The sequence below is a fragment of the Arachis hypogaea genome, chromosome 12 (genome assembly GCF_003086295.3).
Source record: "Arachis hypogaea cultivar Tifrunner chromosome 12, arahy.Tifrunner.gnm2.J5K5, whole genome shotgun sequence".
NCBI lineage: Eukaryota > Viridiplantae > Streptophyta > Magnoliopsida > Fabales > Fabaceae > Arachis > Arachis hypogaea.
The window spans coordinates 26,624,989-26,638,050 of record NC_092047.1 but is presented as its reverse complement, the minus strand read 5'-3'; the positions used below and the strand labels follow the sequence as shown (position 1 = coordinate 26,638,050).

Below are 13,062 nucleotides of genomic sequence, written 5' to 3'. Positions count from 1 at the left end.
CCACAAGCCTGCTTTCTTAAATTATCTGCCATTTCTAATGAGATTTTAGCAGCTTGTACCCCAAAGATTCCCAGTTTCTCTATTACAGAGAGGGGCATGAGGTTTATCCCTGAACCAAGGTCGCACAGAGCCTTTTCAAAGATCATGGTGCCTATGGTACAAGGTAGTAAGAACTTTCCAGGATCTTATTTCTTCTGAGGCAATGTCAGTTGATCCAGATCACTTAGTTCATTGGTGAACAAGGGAGGTTCATCTTCCCAAGTCTCAATACCAAATAATTTGGCATTCAGCTTCATGATTGCACCAAGAAACTTGGTAGCTTGCTCTTCAGTAACATCCTCATTCTCTTCAGAAGAGGAATACTCATCAGAGCTTATGAATGGCATAAGGAGGTTCAATGGAATCTCTATGGTCTCTAGATGAGTCTCAGATTCCTTTGGTTCCTCAGAGGGAAGCTCCTTATTGATCACTGGACGTCCCAGGAGGTCTTCCTCCTTAGGATTCACGTCATCTCCTTCCCTTACAGGTTCGGCCATGGTGATCAATTCAATGGCCTTGCACTCTCCTTTTGGATTCTCTTCTGTATTTCTTGGGAGAGTACTAGGAAGGATTTCAGTGATCCTTTTACTCAGCTGGCCCACTTGTGCTTCCAAATTTCTAATGGAAGACCTTGTTTCATTCATGAAACTTACAGTGGCCTTGGATAGATCAGAGACTAAGTTTGCTAAATTAGAGGTATTTTGTTCAGAGTTCTCTATCTGTTGCTGAGTGGATGATGGAAAAGGCTTGCTATTGCTAAACCTGTATCTTCCACCATTATTAAAGCCTTGTTGAGGCTTTTGCTGATCCTTCTATGAGAGATTTGGATGATTTCTCCATGATGGATTATAGGTGTTTCCATAAGGTTCACCTAAGTAATTTACCTCTGCTATTGCAGGGTTCTCAGGATCATAAGCTTCTTCTTCAGAAGATGCCTCTTGAGTACTGTTGGATGCAGCTTGCATTCCATTCAGACTCTGAGAAATCATATTGACTTGCTGAGTCAATATTTTGTTTTGAGCCAATATGGCATTCAGAGTATCAATTTCAAGAACTCCCTTTTTCATAGGCGTCCCATTACTCACAGGATTCCTCTCAGAAGTGTACATGAACTGGTTATTAGCAACCATGTCAATGAGTTCTTGAGCTTTGGCAGGCGTTTTCTTTAGGTGAATAGATCCACCTGCGGAAGTATCCAATGACATCTTTGATAGCTCAGATAAACCATCATAGAATATATCCAGGATGGTCCATTCTGAAAGCATGTCAGAAGGACACTTTTTGGTCAGTTGCTTGTATCTCTCCCAAGCTTCATAGAGGGATTCACCTTCCTTCTGTCTGAAGGTCTGAACATCCACTCTAAGCTTGCTCAGCTTTTGAGGAGGAAAGAACTTGGCTAAGAAAGCCGTGACCAGCTTATCCCAAGAGTTCAGGCTGTCTTTGGGTTGAGAGTCCAACCACACTCTGGCTCTGTCTCTTACAGCAAAAGGGAAAAGCATGAGCCTGTAGACTTTAGGATCTACTCCATTAGTCTTAACAGTATCACAGATCTGCAAAAATTTAGTTAAGAACTAAAAAGGATCTTCAGATGGAAGTCCATGAAACTTGCAGTTCTGCTGCATCAAAGAAACTAGCTGAGGTTTCAGCTCAAAATTGTTTGCTCCAATGGTAGGGATGGAGATGCTTCTTCCATGTAAATTGGAATTAAGTGTAGTAAAGTCACCAAGCATTCTCCTTGCATTATTGTTGTTGGGTTCGGCTGCCATCTCCTTTACTTGTTCGAAATTTTCAATAAGGTTGTCTCTGGATTGTTGTAATTTAGCTTCTCTTAGTTTCCTCTTCAGAGTCCTTTCAGGTTCTGGATCAGCTTCAACAAGAATGCCTTTTTCTTTGTTCCTGCTCATAAGAAAGAGAAGAGAACAAGAAAAGAAGAGGAATCCTCTATGTTACAGTAAAGAGGTTCCTTATTGTTAGTAGAAGAAGAAAAGGAATAGGGGTGAAGAAGAATGAAGAATCCAAGCACAAGGGTAAGGATAGGAGCAGTGATGTGAGATGAGGAGATGTTAGTAGATGAATAAATAAATAGAAGGAGATGAGAGAGAGGGAGAATTTTCGAAAATTAGAGAGAGAGAGAGAGTTAGTTAGGTTGTTTTGAAAAAGATAAGAAACAAACAAAAGTTAGTTAGTTAGTTGAAACAAATTTGAAAATCAATTTCGAAAAGATAAGAAGATAAGAAGTTAGAAAGGATATTTTAAAATCAAATTTTGAAAAAGGTAAGATAAAGAGATAATTTTTAAAAGATATGATTGAAATTAGTTTTGAAAAAGATTTGATTTTTAAAATCACAATTAATGACTTGATTCACAAGAAATCACAAGATATGATTCTAGAACTTAAAGTTTGAATCTTTCTTAACAAGCAAGTAACAAACTTGAAATTTTTGAATCAAAACATTAATTGATGATGTTATTTTCGAAAATTATGATGTAAAATTAAGAAAAAGATTTTTGAAAAATATTTTTAGAATTTTTGAAAATAACTAAGAAAAATGAAAAAGATTTGATTTTTGAAAAAGATTTTGGAAAAGATAAGATTTTTAAATTGAAAATTTGATTTGACTCATAAGAAACAATTGAATTTTAAAAATTTTTGAAAAAGTCAAATCTAATTTTCGAAATTTTGAGAGAGAAAAAGGGGAAGATATTTTTTTTTATTTTTTTGAATTTTTATGATGAGAGAGAAAAACACTAAAAATGCTCAATGCATGGAAATTTTAGATCAAAACAATGAATGCATGCAAGAATGCTATGAATGTCAAGATGAACACCAAGAACACTTTGAATGTCAAGATGAACGTCAAGAACTTATTTTTGAAAAGTTTTTAATGCAAAGAAAACATGCTAGACGCCAAACTTAGAAATCTTTCATGTTTAGACTCCATGGATGCAAAAATGCACATGGAAAACAAGAAAAGATGCAAAACAAGAAAACATCAAGATCAAACAAGAAGACTTACCAAGAACAACTTGAAGATCATGAAGAACACTATGAATGCATGAATTTTTCGAAAAATGCAAGATGAATATGCAATTGACACCAAACTTTCAACTTGACTCAAGACTCAAACAAGAAACACAAAATATTTTTGATTTTTATGATTTTATAATTTTTTTTGTATTTTCTTTTAATTTTTTCGAAATTCATTTTGAAAAAAGAAAAATAAGGATTCCAAAATTTTTAATATGAATTCCAGGAATCTTATGCTCTTTAGTCTAAAGCTCCAATCAAAGGGTCAGGCATGGCTTAATAGCCAGCCAAGCTTTAGTATGTAATTCAGACATGACACGCCTAACATGCCCTATCCAGAAGAATTAGACATGGCTTTACAGCCAGCCAGGCTTCAACATGCTTCATGAAACACTAGAATTCATTCTTAAAAATTCTGAAGAAAAATATATTTTTTTGAAAACATTTTTTTTTTCAAAAACAAAGGAGAAATTTTTTGAAAGATTTTTAGAAAATTTTTGAAAATAAAACAAAAAGAAAATTACCTAATCTGAGCAACAAGATGAACCGTCAGTTGTCCAAACTCGAACAATCCCCGACAACGGCGCCAAAAACTTGGTGCACGAAATTGTGATCTCTGGTAATGGCTCCAAAAACTTGGTGCTCTAATCTCAATTCATAATTTGTCACAACTTCGATACAACTAACCAGCAAGTGCACTGGGTCGTCCAAGTAATAAACCTTACGTGAGTAAGGGTCGATCCCACGGAGATTGTTGGTATGAAGCAAGCTATGGTCACCTTGTAAATCTCAGTCAGGCGGATATAAAATAGTTATGGAGTTTTCGAAAATAATATAATAAAATAAGGATAGAAATACTTATGTAAATCATTGGTGAGAATTTCAGATAAGCGCATAGAGATGCTTTCGTTCCTCTGAACCTCTGCTTTCCTGCTGCCTTCATCCAATCAATCCTACTCCTTTCCATGGCTGGCTTTATGTAAGGGCATCACCATTGTCAATGGCTACATCCCATCCTCTTGTGAAAATGGTCCAAATGCTCTATCACAGCACGGCTAATCATCTGATGTTCTCGATCATACTGGAATAGGATTTACTATCCTTTTGCGTCTGTCACTACGCCCAGCACTCGCGAGTTTGAAGTTCGTCACAGTCATTCAATCCCAGAGTCCTACTCGGAATACCACAGACAAGGTTTAGACTTTCCGGACTCTCATGAATGCCGCCATCAATCTAGCTTATACCACGAAGATTCTGATTAAGAGATCCAAGAGATACTCATTCAATCTAAGGTAGAACGGAAGTGGTTGTCAGGCACGCGTTCATAGGGAATGATGATGATTGTCATGTTCATCACATTCAGGTTGAAGTGCGAATGAATATCTTAGAAGCGGAATAAGTTGAATTGAATAGAAAAACAGTAGTACTTTGCATTAATCTTTGAGGAACAGCAGAGCTCCACACCTTAATCTATGGAGTGTAGAAACTCTACCGTTAAAAATATATAAGTGAAGGGTTCAGGCATGGCTGAATGGCCAGCCCCCATGATCTAAGAACCAGACGTCCCAAGATGTCTAATACAATAGTAAAAAGTCCTATTTATAATAAACTAGCTACTAGGGTTTATAGAAGTAAGTAATTGATGCATAAATCTACTTCCGGGGCCCACTTGGTGTGTGCTTGGGCTGAGCTTGAAGTCTACACGTGGAGAGGTCATTCTTGGAGTTGAACGCCAGCTTTTGTGCCAGTTTGGGCGTTGAACTCCACTTTGCAACTTGTTTCTGGCGCTAAACGCCAGAATTGGGCAGAGAGCTGGCGTTGAACGCCAGTTTGCGTCGTCTAAACTCGGGTAAAGTATGAACTATTATATATTGATGGAAAGCCCTGGATGTCTACTTTCCAATGCAATTGGAAGCGCGCCATTTTGAGTTCTGTAACTCCAGAAAATCTACTTTGAGTGCAGGGAGGTCAGAATCCAACAGCATCAGCAGTCCTTCTTCAACCTCTGAATCTGATTTTTGCTCAGGTCCCTCAATTTCAGCCAGAAAATATCTGAAATCACGGAAAAACACACAAACTCATAGTAAAGTCCAGAAATTTGAATTTAACATAAAAACTAATGAAAACATCCCTAAAAGCAACTAGATTCTACTAAAAACATACTAAAAATAATGCCAAAAAGTGTATAAATTATCCGCTCATCAGAGGCTTACAAGCTTGTTGGGAAGGTGAAATAGTTAAAAACGGGCGTGTGCATACGCACAGGGGCGTGCGCAGGAAGATTTTAAAAGTGTGCATACGCACAGGGGTGTGCGTACGCACAGGTACCAAATCTTGTAAGGTCTGTTCGCTCGCACAAGGTGTGTGAATGTCCCCAACAGACTGACCTTCCTAACGTGTGCGTGCGCACAAGGTTGTGCATACATACAGGTTGCAATCCCTCATTGGTGTGTGTGCGCACAAGCTGTGCTAACGCTGCCAACAGCACGCCCATCCCTGCCTGTGCATATGCACAGGTCTAAAATCTTATAGGGTTGTGCGTGCGCACATACCAGAAATCCCAAAATTCTGTAACTCTGCAGAATTTTCAGATTTCGACACCAATCTTTGAATGATCATAACTTCCTCTACAACATTCCAAATTTTACAAACTTTATATCAAATTGAAGGGTTTTCAATAATCTTTAATTCTAAACCAAATTCAAAAAATTTTGAAAATCGAGGTAGAAGTTATGATCAGACAAAGTTCACCAAAAATCCATTTTTACCCAAGATCTCAAATACTCAATTTTAACCAACTTTCAAACTAAAACCAAACTAGTCACAACCTCAAACAATACCAAAACAGCCCAAAACTCATAGCAAACACCACTTCCACCATTTTCTCAATCACACAACCTTCTAAACCATTCAACAATTCTAATTCCAACCAAAATCACATTTTTCACTTTCCATTAACCTTATTAATATGAACAAATCCCATCAACCATTAATAATCCTCAAGAATCATCATTACCCAATTTTTCATATCATACACCAACACCATCATTTACCATAATCAACACAACTCATAAATAATCATCAACAATACCAACAACTCTCAACAACCATAATAAATATCAACACTCATCCTCAATTTTCTCAACATCAACAACCATCCTAACACTTATAATCAATATCAACCATCAACAATACTAACAATCACTATGAATCCTCATCAATCTCAATAATCATCAATCCCTCATCAACAACAATAAACCACACATTCCTTATCAACCTTCATAATCATTAAATACCAACAACATCAATATTTATCATAAATCATTAAATACCAACAACCTCATTAAATCATATAATCATTATTACTAGTATTTGAGTTCATTCCACATAACACCACTGTAAGTCCCAGGATTTTTGAAAATTGTATTATAAATTAATTTTTAAGTTTAATTACTTATTTATAGGCTTAATTTTAGAAATTTCTTTATTAAAGATAATTAAAGTAAATTTTGATTAATTGAGTTTGAAATGAATTAAGATTCTTATTCAATTTTATAATTATTGAATTATTTTCTATATTTAAATTATAAAGTTTAGTAATTGTAAAATAATAAGAATTTTATATGATTTGGTTTAAATAATTGAGATTTCGGAATTTAATACTTTTAATTTTTATAGATAAAGAAAATAATAAAATAAAATAATTTTAAAGGATTAAACTAGATTTTCAATTAATACTCTATACCCCTAAATTTACTAAAATTACCTAAACTACCCTAGTCCTAACCCTCTACCCCACCGCCTTCCCTTCCCCAAGCCTAGACCTAAGTGTTTCAGGAAACAAAGAAAGAAAACGCTGAGGGAGAAAGAGATAAACAGAGACAGAAAAGAAAGAATAGGGTGAAAGGGAAGAGAGAAGAGGGAGATCCGAGAGAGGGGAGTGCCGGTGGAGGCGGTCGCGCCATCCTCGCAGATCGTTGCTGCCGCTGCGTCCTGCTGCTTGCGCCGCCGCCGCCGTCCAGGAAGCTGCGGTTTCTGCTCGCCGTCGCCGTTGAGATCGCGAAGAGAGATGGCTCACGAGTGAAGGGAGGCCGCGGGCTTGGAGCCGCCGCGCCTTCGTCGCCGCTGTTCGCCTTTCCTGTCGCCGTCGTCCAACGCGAAGCCAGCCGCGGTCGCTGCACCTCCCAGCCGTGTCTGCCGCCACCGTGTCGTCGAGGGGGAAGCCGTCAGGTCACACAGAGCGAGAGAGAGAGAGAAGGCACGGGAGCAGAGGAGAGAAAGGAGAGACCCACGCCAGCCACCGCCGCTTCTGCAGCTCGAAACCCCGCTGCCGCCGCCGGAGTGTGCATTACCGGTAAGGGATTTAAGCTTGGCTTCTATTCTTTTGGATTCCGGGAACCTTTATCGTCACTGCATGTCTATTTCAGCTCTCCGCCGCCGCTGCTTGTTGTTCTGAACTGCTGCACCGTCGTTGCCGCCGTTCGGATCACTGGGAACATGGCAGTGATCACCGGAACCACCATCGGAGTTACCGTTATTTCAATTCAGCCGTTCGTCCTTGTTTGGGTAAACAATGCATTCCGAAACCTATGAATTAGTATTTCTGTTCTAAGTTATTTAAGGATCCAAGGTTTTGGTGTCATAGGATCGAGTTCCGGGTCTTGATTGCTGAGTTCTATGGCTGTAGCATACAACATCAAGGTGCTGTGTCGTCACCGAAGCTGCTGTTGCTCCATTTTCTCAATTATTTGTAAGCCCAGTAAGTCGTTCCTTGTTCCAAACTCTTTTAGTTGCTATTCTGTTATAGACTATTGAGTTTACGCGACATTAATGTTTTAGGATTGAGCTAAGGCTATGTTTAGAGGTTGTGGCTGCTGCGGGGACAGTCGGTATTGATGTTGCTGCTGTGGAATAAGAATAAAAATTTAGTTTGTCGCGTAGTTGGATCACGAATGAGGTAGGGGCGTCTTTCTCAAACTTGTTTTTCTTTCCAGAGTTGTTGTAAATCGATATTAATACGTAAAATACATCTTTGGTGATTGCCTGAGTCTTATGAATTGAATAGAGTTGTTTTGGATGAATAAGATTATTAGTTTGATTGATAGATGAATCGATTGAGAAAGCTGAATATTCTGATTAGTTGACTGATGTTGTTAAAGTGGTTTTCCTTGAATTAATGGGAGAGATTTAATAATGGCATTTAGTTTAATTTTGGAAACAATTCGATTTTAGGAAAGGTTTAGTATTGAAATTTGATGTGATATTGAACCCGATTTGATATTGGAATTTGATTTTAAAACCAATTTGGAAAGGACTTGATATTTGGAAACGGTTTGTTTATTGAGAATAATTTACTATTTTGGTAATGGTTCGAACATGGTTTGAGGAACGGTTTGGTTTGAAACTGTTTGAGCAAACTGAAAGTTCTTAATTATTGATTAATGCTGTTGAATGAGGTTGATTTAAACTGCGATTTATAGGATTGGTTGATTGGATTCTGGATTTTGCAATTTCTCTGTGTTGAGTGTGGTTGTTGTGAAAATTATTATTAGAAGTGATTTGAATGTTTAATAGGTGTTTGGTTTGGTTTGGTTGGGACCCGAAAAGGGTGGCAAAGTCCGAGTTTTAGAGGAGATGCTGCCGAAATTTTATAAAATTGGAAGTTTTGTTTGAAGCAATTGTTTAAAAAGATTTAGTTCTTAAACGTTATTTGTTTCAGATTGATTTATTTAGAAAAGAAAGAATTATGTTTTGAATTGAGATTGTTGATTAACGGAAAGAAGGATGATGATGATTAATTTGAAATATGATTTTTGAATGAATTTGAAAATGGGATATGGATTGACGAATGATGATGATATTGAGAATGGCTTAGATATTGATGAATGATGAATGAATTATTTATATGGCTTATGAATTTGAAATATCTGAGATACGAGGTTCCCTGGATTAAGTGCCGTGGCTTGCCACCACGTGTACCAGGTTGAAAACTCGATACTCTGTTGACCCTACGACGTAAGTGTGACCGGGCACTATATAAATTACCGGGAATGATACCCCCATTGAGCAATATTGATTATTTGAGAAAAAACTATGCATAGACTCTTGGGGATGCACGTCGGGGGACAGTCTAAGGACAATTCAAACTTGTCGGGTTGGCTGGATAACCGACAGATGAGCCTCATCAGCCATAGGACAGGCATGCATCATATGCATTTGTATGCTTTGCTTGGGTTTGAACTTGTTTTGGTTTGCCTAATTGCTAAACTATTCTTAATTGCTACTTGAACTATTTGCTGTAACTGCTACCTACTTGTGCTTTCCTTGTCTGTCTTGCCTGTGTTTGTTCTGGCGTGCTACATTTGAGAATGAACTTGGATGCTGAATTAATGATTGTGTTGTTTGATTGCGTGGTTGATTTCTGATTGAGATTTTCTTATAAGTAAGGAAAGATTTCGGATTTCTGAAAGATTAAACATTGTTTCTCTGAAAAGGGATTTGAACGATTTCCTATTGGTTTTAAAAGATTCATAAGGCAATGATAATCACTGAGCTTGAAAACAGTTTCTTATTAAATATCTTCTTATGACAACTTTGAAACTCCGTGGTGAGACCGTGTGGTTAGGTTCTCACCCCCCTACAGCTTTACCTTTTCAGGAACCAGATGAAGAAGTATTAAGAAGAGTTATGCTGCATTTGGTTTATATGCTGTTGTATTAATTAGATTATTTTCTTCCCTCGTCTTTGTTATTACAAGTTTGTAAGAGGGATAGGAATTGTATGTTTTATATGTACAATATATTGAATTATTATGTAAGGAGTCTTGTATATGAATCTATGCCTGTTTGTATTTCCTTAAGATAAAGTATTTATTTCTGGTTTTTCAAAGAAATCAGCGATACAGTGTCAAGTCATAGGCTCCTATTTTAATAGTATGTAAAGTAGTCGTAATACTTCTTGCTATCAGAGTAGCGCAGCCGGAAGCGTGACTTCTGGTAGTGAGGGTGTTACATTATGGTATCAGAGCGGTCTTTCCTGTAGAGCCTGAGGAATTGACCGATTATGCTTCAATTGCATACTCTGAGAGTCAGTCATGTAGTAGGTCTTGTTTGGATAACGAGAATAGAGCTTTAAGTACATGACGGTCTATTGATAAATACCATTAATCTTGCATTGCATAATTCCTGGTATTAAGTTTGGCCAGCTTAACCCTGGTGAATTATGTATATGTAAGCACTAATGGGTTATCATAGACAATATGCGAGTTATAGGTAATGCGAATCGCGGGTTTTGGGAACGTTAGGAGTTAATTTTTGAGGTTACTCGGTTAGGTGTCTTGAACTCTGCGAATATCACGTATCTTATTCTTGCTTGGTATGCTCTAAGGTTCTTGTCTGCGATACTTTTCTTCGAAAGTGAACAGATTATCTTTCAATCCTACTCTCTTGTTCACGTACGCTTTTGTTTGATCCTAACTGCATATGCCTGTTTAAAACTCTTGGTGTATTTACCTTCTTTATTTAGGCACTTCTTTTTGAATCATGTATTTTTTTATATACATTTGAATCTATTTTGATGCAGGACACCTTTTTAAGTTCATATTTCAAGTCTTTTGTAAATAAATTGTAATTTAGTTTTCCTCTTATTTGATAATAATTACAGTCATTCTTTAAATCTTAACAAAACCGTTTTTGATTTGAAATATACAACCGCTTTTAATTTGATATGTACTTCTTTATATAAACGTTGAAAGTTTTATACAGTTTAAAACTAGTTGTTTTCAATACCTCGCCTGTTTCTTCATTGATTTATGGAAATGTATATATACTTTAAATACAATTTGATTTTCTAACAATTTTATTACAGTTTTTACGAATATCTTGATTTGACTATATATTTAGATATTTTTCAAAGAAAGGTTTTTGTCTCTTTCCGGTTGGTCTTGTTTGGTAAGCTTCACCTAATTTATTTTTTTTATTCGAATTTGGTTTAGCATACTATATTATTTATGCAATTGTTGTTTTTACAAAAAAAATATTGGACTCATGTCTTTATTCTCATGAATGGATCAATTTCTTTCTTAAACTTTTTATTTCTGTGGATGTCATATTTAGTTATGTTTTTAACTGCTCTTTTATTTTATTTTATTTTTTTTTAACGTCACCATTAGTCTTAGTTTTCCATTTCTTGTGAATCTCATTCTCATCCGAGTCAACTTTAATTCGTTTCCATCTAATGCGCCATTTGTCCTTTTATTTGTCTTTCTTTAGTCAAAGACTCTTTCTTGAGAATTTTCTATTGATTAAGTTGTTTTTCCTGACGCGTTTTGTATTCCTTTGGACCAATTGAAAACTCGTTTGATAATCCATGCCTAGTGAGTTCTTGCTCGAGTTCCCTTGATTTAAAGATTCTTTCTTCCATGAGCTGATTTCCTTTTAAGCGCATTGTAATTTTCTTAAATGATTTTTACGAGGTGGTTATTCCAAGTATACTCTCAAAATTTTGTTTTAGACCATTTTGACGAAGCTTTGAATTCTTTTGAAGAAATTTAAGTTTTGGATCAACTTTTTAAGTTGCGGAGTTCCTTTTTAAGCTTTTTGTTTCTATGAGTGACATGCTATATAAATTCTAATCGAAATCCTTTGATTTAAGTTCCTTTCCTAAAATGAATTAGTTTCCTTTTTAGCGCATCTTAATATTATTGAACATCCTTATAAAGTTGTGACTTCAAGTATATTATTGGAGTTTTGTTTTAAACCTTTTTAAACGAGTTTTGATTTATTCTTATGCAGAGTTGTCCTTGACTTTGAATTGCCTTACTTGAGTAGTGCCTCTCTTTAATGTGATTTGAACTTGATTCGAGATGATATAACCGTCTATTAAAGTTTTAATAAAATCACTTTCAATTCAGCCTACACTCCTTTACCATATACTCTGAAAATTTCTGTATGTGATTTAAACATGTTCAACTGTAATGCATCATCTTTTCTTTTATGAGTAAAACTTTATGTTAAGTTTTCTTCCAATAAGATTGTGGTTTTCATACATGCTTGAAAAAGAAGAGAAAATACAATTTAGCTCTTAGCCAAATTAATCTTTCCATTTACCAAGTTTGTGTAATCTATTTCCACTTGAATTTATATTGAAATAACGTCACATTTACGCTTTTATTAATCTTTTGAAAGATGTTTGTTATCAATTTTCTCTTTCAGAACATGAAATAATTTTCCCTTAAGTTTTCTATTCTTTACGAACAATGCATTCGAAAATATTTTTAAACCATACTCGAGTTCTATAAACTGTCTTTGGTTTGAATATTCTTCTTTCATAAACCTCATATTTCTTGATTCAGCTTGAATTCATTTCAAAATACTGTGTTGTTTTTCATCTTATTGGTCCTATCGAATCCCTTCGACTCAAGAGTTACCCTTAAAGTTATCAGTTGATCCTCTTTCCAACATTCTTCATTACTTGTAATTCTTTCAAATTCTCATGAATACGATCCTTGCCGCTTTTCTTTATTTTCTAAGGTTTGTTATCCTTCTGAGTATACTCGAGATTAATTTTGGTATTTTGTGTGACTATTGGACTTAGTAAACGACACATTAAATCTTTAGGGTACGTTTGGTGGAAGCAAAAGGTGAAACTTCTAAAAGTACGACATCACATGGAATTGTGGAACTTTATTTTACGTGACAGTTCTGTTGATGTGGAATTTATAATCAGTAATAAGGTTTGCAAAGTGTTTAACGAAATTAAGAACCATCAGATGAGTTGCCCAATGAGATACGGTTGGAAATGGTGGAGATAAGTTATGTTAAAATTTGAATAGTTGAGTCTTTGGAGTTGGTATGAGATCAATATGTGGACGTTAAGTATATCGTTTTAGCCTCGACAGGTTTCATAACCTTTTGACGCCTTGCCTTACCATCACATGTTTGAAAACATTTCGTTTTGTACATCAAGCCTATTTTGTAACTTCTGTTTGCATCATA

General features: G+C 35.9%; 1 long non-coding RNA gene and 1 other non-coding gene across 3 annotated transcripts; both read left to right on the top strand.

Moving 5' to 3' along the window:
- The first annotated feature begins 1,298 nt into the window (after positions 1–1,298).
- Positions 1,299–1,406, top strand: LOC112731066 (small nucleolar RNA R71). Its single transcript, XR_003166861.1, has one exon. It is a non-coding gene; the product is annotated as a small nucleolar RNA R71 (small nucleolar RNA).
- Positions 1,407–7,493: 6,087 nt separating this feature from the next.
- On the top strand, positions 7,494–9,959 carry LOC112727208 (uncharacterized). 2 transcript variants are annotated; one of them, XR_003165608.2, is made up of 4 exons: positions 7,494–7,633; positions 7,713–7,826; positions 7,907–8,024; positions 9,711–9,959. It is a non-coding gene; the product is annotated as an uncharacterized lncRNA (long non-coding RNA). The 2 variants fall into 2 exon arrangements; XR_011869122.1 differs by having other exon boundaries at positions 7,504–7,633; positions 7,713–7,817.
- Positions 9,960–13,062: the final 3,103 nt, after the last annotated feature.